Genomic DNA, 6,132 nt, shown 5'->3' with positions numbered 1-6,132 from the left:
AAAATAATGTCACAGATGTTGACTTAAATGACACCTTTCTCAGTCAGGTGTTTGACACGGATCATTCCGTTATCCCTCGTGGATTTGAAACTTCCAGTAAAACTTCTGCTGACCAAAGTCAGACATTTTCTAGATCAAATCTCATTGCAGAACAACACAAAGACCCAGATATTTTGTGTTTGTTTGACAGGGTAGATGATGAAGATAAAACTTCAGATAGCTCTGTTTCCTATTATACAAAATCTGGTATTCTCATGCGTAAATGGAGACCTCCAGATGTCTTGGTTGATGACGACTGGGCTATAAAACATCAAATTGTGGTTCCAAAGCCCTATCGTGCTGAAATATTGCGCCTGGCCCATGAAACGCCCTGGGCTGGTCATTTGGGAGTAAGGAAAACTTATCATAAAATTCTCAGTCACTTTTATTGGCCTAATCTCAGGCAGGATGTAACACATTTCTGTAAAACTTGTCACACATGTCAGATGGTAGGAAAGCCGAATCAGACCATTCCAAAGGCCCTTTACAGCCAATTCCTGCATTTCAAGAACCATTTAGTAGGATTCTAATAGACTGTGTTGGGCCCTACCAAAAACAAGATCAGGAAATGAGTACATGCTGACAATAATGTGTACATCAACTCGGTTCCCAGAAGCCATACCACTGAGAAATATAAAGACAAAGACTATAGTGAGAGCTTTAGTCAAATTTTTCACTTTATTTGGCCTCCCTAAATGTGTCCAGTCCGATCAAGGCTCCAACTTTATGTCTGGTATTTTTCAACAAGTAATGGATCAGTAGGCATTAAACAGTATAGGTCATCCGCCTATCATCCAGAAAGTCAGGGTGCTCTTGAGCGATTTCATCAAACTTTGAAAAACATGATTAGGACCTACTGTTTTGACACAGAGAAGCAGTGGGATGAAGGAATTCATTTTCTGCTCTTTGCTGTTAGAGAGTCAATTCAGGAGTCTCTTGGTTTTAGCCCATTTGAGCTTGTATTTGGACATACAGTCCGTGGCCCACTTAAGCTCGTTAAAGAGAAATTCCTATCAGACGATGATGATTGTCTGAATATTTTGCAATATGTGTCAGATTTTCGTACAAAACTCTCTAAAGCATGTGAATTAGCCAGAGAAAATCTTGAGTCATCTCAGCAGTCAATGAAAACCAAATATGATAAAAGCACTTCAAAACGGAAGTTTGAACCAGGTCAAAAGGTTCTTGTTCTACTTCCAATTCCTGGCAAACCACTCCATGCTCGTTACTTTGGGCCATACCTAATTGATAAGAAATTGAGTGATTTAAATTACATCATAATAACACCTGACAGGCGAAAACAAAAACAGCTATGTCACATAAATATGCTTAAGCCATATTTGGATAGGGATAATCCTACTATAACTCAGCCTGTCAGTGCAGTCAGTTCAAACCATTATGAAGATAGTGATACTGAAACTGACTTGAGTGAAAATACTCTAAACTCAAAGCTGGGCTCGGTCAAGCTTCAGAACTCAGAAATCCTGGAGAAGCTGGAGTCTACAAAGTTGGCACACCTCCAGCCAGAACAACAACAACAGGTGAAAGAACTGCTCCACGAATATAAACACCTGTTTCAAGATGTTCCAACGAGGACAAACGTCATCTATCATGACGTTGATGTTGGGGACAGTTATAAGCCTGTAAAACAACATCCATACAGACTGAATCCAACAAAAGCGAAATATCTCCAGGAAGAAGTCAAATACCTGCTGGACAATGACTTTATTGAACCCAGTAAAAGTAACTGGAGTTCGCCGTGCATACTCGTTCCCAAATCAGACCACAGTTATCGTATGTGCATGGACTATAGGAAGGTCAACACTTTAACAAAGACAGACACTTTCCCAATCCCGAGGATTGATGACTGCATCGACCGAGTGGGAAAAGCCAAGTATGTGACGAAATTTGACCTACTGAAGGGATTTTGGCAAGTCCCTCTGACGGATCGTGCTCGTGAAATATCCGCCTTTGTTACACCAGACGGATTGTTCCAGTACAAGGTGATGCCATTTGGAATGAAGAACTCTCCGGCAACGTTCCAACGGATGATCAACGACGTCATATCCGGGCTAGACGGGTGTGCAGCTTACGTTGACGACGTCATTCTGTATAGTGACACCTGGGAGGAACACATCAAGCTCATGCGGAAGTTCTTTGAGAGACTGAGCAAAGCAATGTTGACTGTCAACCTTGCCAAATCTGAGTTTGGTTGGGCAAGGGTAACTTACCTCGGACATACTGTAGGACAGGGTGAGGTAAAACCTGTTGATGCCAAATCAGTGCCATTTCAAGTTTTCCCATACCAAACTGCAAACGACAACTGATGCGCTTTCTCGGTATGGCTGGTTACTACAGAAAATTCTGTCCAAATTTCTCCACAATTACTGAGCCTTGACTAACTTACTTAAAAAGAAAGTAAAGTTTGTTTGGTCAGAGCAATGCCAACAGGCATTTATACACTTAAAGCCATACTGCAAAGTGCCCCAGTGTTGTCTGCACCAGATTTCACTTTGCCATTCAAATTAGCTGTGGATGCTAGTGATACGGCTGCTGGTGCTGTTTTATTGCAAGAGGATAGTCATGGTGTAGATCATCCTGTTTGCTATTTTTCACGCAAATTTAACAAATCCCAGAGAAACTACTCTACAATTGAAAAAGAGTGTTTATCTTTGATATTAGCTTTACAGCATTTTGAAGTTTATGTTACTTCTTCAAATCAGCCAATAGTGGTTTATATTGATCACAACCCTCTGTATTTCTACAGAAATTTAAAGGCAAAAATCAGAGATTGCTTAGATGGAGTTTAATGTTACAGGAGTTTAATCTTGACATTAGACATATCAAAGGCAGAGACAATTTAATTGCAGACTGTCTCTCTCGTATTTAGAGTTTATTGTTGTTCACTTTCAAGAAATTTTACTTTAGAGTAAAACAAAATTGAGTACTTAAATCCTTTTCAAGATTACATTTGTAAAAGAAAGATTTTTCTTTGAAAAATTTTCTTTTTTTGAAGAGGGGGTGTGTTATGTAGGTCATTTCCCCCACACTCATCATGACCTGAGTTCAATTAGTCTAGAACATTCTCAAGGTCACTGCCCTTGATGACCTCACAACCTTGAATTCAATTAGTCATGTTTGGAATGTTCTGGAAAGTTGATTAGTTGTGTAAGGGAGATAATTTTAGAACAGTAATTAGCATGTCAATAAAAGTTCTAGATTGTTCTTATATGCCTTTATAAAAGGGACGTGCACAGCTTCCAGTCAGACTTTTGGGGATCGTGTCTCTTGTGTGTTACTAAACTCCAGCAGTAGTCATTCTCTAGACTTTCAAGACCTTCACTGCCAACGCTGGATTTATACTGTGGACTTTGTGCAGCTTCAAGCCTGCAAGGACTGTTCATTCATCCAACTGACTGTTACAACTCTGAGACTGGAGCTTTGCCGTCCCAGCTGAGATAAGTAGTCTGTACACTTTTAAAGCTTGTACTCTATCCCTGACTTAGCAATTAGTTTTATTTTCGTAATAAATTTTTGTTAAACGTTAACTGCTGAGTTCACCCTTTTGTTCGTTTTTCTCTGCACGTAACACTATAATCTCTGAGGGATTATCCGCTCGTTGGCACCACAGCACTACGTCACAGTTCGTGGGAATTAGAATGGGGACGATGATGTTTAAACAATGTATAACTGTTAAAAACACTCTGGACACCCGCAAAGCTTAGAATAAACCCGTTTCAAACGCGTTTTGCGTTTTTTTTTTCTAGATACTTCTACCGTACAACTCGAGCAACCAAACCATTCAAGCCTGTGTGGTGTGTCTGAAGTACGTGCTTCAAGCCAACACATGTACAGACAGTCTGTTCATTACATTAATCCCCATGTGACACATACTCAGTGGCGGCGCGCTTTACCGCAACCCGAAAGAGTAAATAAAGGTAAGTATCGTCCTTATGATTTGTCATACGTTGTATGTTATTCGTTTTATTTCCAATCTTGTATTGAGTGAAAGTGATAAAATTACGCCAACTGTCGTCATACAAGAGTGTAAACTTATCCTATAGCAGGTGGCGAAATTCCGACAATCTTAAAATTTTTAATGAACGATATTAAAGTTGTATATTGCAGATATTGCGGATATTGTTGCCTTTTATTGGTAGATAGCGACACTAGATCCATGCTTTGCTTTTACACATCTCACGGGTATTTCGGTTGTTTCGTGTGAATGGGGTACTAGATTGTTATAATCTGCCCGTTAACGATAATTGTAAATCCATTTTCAACTTAGCTTGAGAGAGAGAGAGAGAGAGAGAGAGAGAGAGAGAGAGAGAGAGAGAGATTTGATCCGATGACTTGATTTTTCGTAATGTTGTATTTTCTCCTTTGTCCATCAGCCAAGGTAAATTTGCCGAGGAGTCGAGGTAGCGCTTTTATTCAGTACAGGAGATTCCAACATCCGGGCACTCTACCAACACCTGGGAGCTTGTCTGGGTGCATGTTTGAGACTGCAGATCCGCCATCACCAGTCAACGCGACCCTTTCGTCACCAGCTCCACCCTTACCGGTGCCGTTTCAACGAACATCACAGCAGGACCCTCAAACGTTAGTTGTAACGAGCAAACACGTCTGTGCGACCGATTTGCCAAAATCGCGTTCATTTCTGATGAGAAATATCATGGAGAATGTCTTATAGTCGTTAATTTGCGAACATTTCTATCGCTGTCTGACACGGAACGAACTGGACTGAGATCTCCGTGGATTAGATGTGTCGAGAAATATGGGGACAATCAATATACTTTTTGGGAACTGCTAATGAAATTTCGTTTCAGCATTGACACATTTATTTATGGCAGAATGTGATGATGTCCTGTGAATAAGATTTGATACATCCATTTATGTTCATCACGCTACAGTACAGAAACACCTCAATTTGTTGAAGTTTATACTATATGGGAACAAACATATCATATATGTAAACTCTCGCAATTTCAGTAAATCTGTGCTCTTATGTTGGTTTTATTATCTTTCCAAAACACACAAACTGTCCTGAACTTAGAGTTTCTCTGAAAAGAACTAAAAACGTTACGGGCTGTACCGTCCCAAACTTAAGGTTGCCTTAGTGTATATTTTCGTTAACGAGGTCCCAAATGATCGTGTACCAGTGATTTTGGAGTGCTTAGAGTCATTTCAGAAGTAAAAAAAGTCTAAAATTTTACAACCTTACGTTGCAGAAAGTAATCAACGGATATGAAGTATTGAAAATAACATGTCTTATAGTATAATCGACTACAACCTTCCTCAAGTCAAATGCAATTTGTGCCATAGAACACATTCAAGGCGTGGAACTTCCAAAATTCATGCCTTTGTATACTCCAGGCCGACTCAGAGCGCAATTATGTTGCAGAAATGGTTCAGCTCATTTCCCCAAGAATAGGCGACGCTGTCCTCAGCCTAAAATGCACAGCTTAGAAATTGAATAGTTTACTGCATGAATTTAGTTCACATCTTGTCTAATATCAAACTTGTTATTGATGGAATCAACTGAATATAAAATTCGATATTAACAAAAGGATTTCCAGTGACAGCATATGTCTGTGTCGCTGGGTTTATATTTATCTCTCATGATTCACCTTCTAACAGGATTGTGTCGCTTTTGATCAACAGGAGTTGGGCAACACAGATATAAAAATACAAGACAAGTCTGTAAATAGCGTTCAAATCTATGTCCGTATGTTTGATATTTACATTCATAATTAATACGACAGAAAAAGAATGAGTGTTTTTTAAAGATATTCTTGATATTAATTAGTGACTTATCCAGGCTATCGCACAAACTGTAAAAAAAAAAATCAAATCAGAGTATTGTTATAGTTCTGCTTTGATCTCTGTCTTCCCATTTATTTTCAGACCATCGGTTAATTCTTGATATTCTGAACTACATTTTCGATAAAAAGGCGATTATATCACTCGATTTTTGAAATATTCTGCCGATGTGATTTTGCGACTGACGGAGAGACATTGATCACTGTCATTGAAAAACGATGTCGTGAAATGTTCACTTTCGTACGGGAAAAAATGGGGCACGGAGCCAAC

Source organism: Ptychodera flava, chromosome 5, assembly GCF_041260155.1.
Source record: "Ptychodera flava strain L36383 chromosome 5, AS_Pfla_20210202, whole genome shotgun sequence".
NCBI classification, from domain to species: Eukaryota; Metazoa; Hemichordata; class Enteropneusta; family Ptychoderidae; genus Ptychodera; species Ptychodera flava.
This window is presented reverse-complemented; position numbering follows the sequence as displayed.